Genomic DNA, 689 nt, shown 5'->3' on the forward strand with positions numbered 1-689 from the left:
AAAAAAAAAAGAAAAGAAAACCATCCACAAATGGGATTGCATCCAAGGTCTATCCATTGCTGTTAAGTGGACGCTGACTCATCGTAACCCCATAGATTCCAGGGTAAAACTCTTTACTGGAGCAGATGGCTGTATCTTGCTCCTATGACAAAGCTGGTGGAGTTGAGCTGCCCATCTTTCAGTCAGTAGCTGGGCACTTTAACCACTCTGTGACCAGGGTTCCCTTATAAACATATAGGGTCTGGGATTCCAATGCCTATTATTTTGACCACACAATTCAACTCATCACATGCGGTAAAAGACAGATTATCCACACCCCAGGAAGCCCTTCAGCCTCTCTCTTGTAATCACATCCCCACAGAGGTGAAGCCAATTTTCACTATCTTGTGGTTTTTTTTTTAAGTGATGTGTTTGTGTCGCCTGATTTTCAATACAGGATGTTCTCTTTTGTGTTTAACTTCTTAGATCCACATTATTTTTGTGAGGCCCAACTATTGCGTGGCACGCGATTACAAACATTCGTTCTCATTGCTGTAGAAATATTCCATGATGGGAATAAGTATACCACAATTTATCCCTTCTACTGTTGACGGGCATCTATGTCTCTGGACTTAACCATGACCTTGCTCTTCTGAAAGTGCTTCTATAGCAGGGTCAGGCCAATATCTGGAGCCTTGGTTTCTCCACCC

This window comes from Echinops telfairi, unplaced genomic scaffold (genome assembly GCF_000313985.2).
Source record: "Echinops telfairi isolate 266 unplaced genomic scaffold, ASM31398v2 ScPeMD7_2010;HRSCAF=2546, whole genome shotgun sequence".
In the NCBI taxonomy this organism is placed as follows: domain Eukaryota; kingdom Metazoa; phylum Chordata; class Mammalia; order Afrosoricida; family Tenrecidae; genus Echinops; species Echinops telfairi.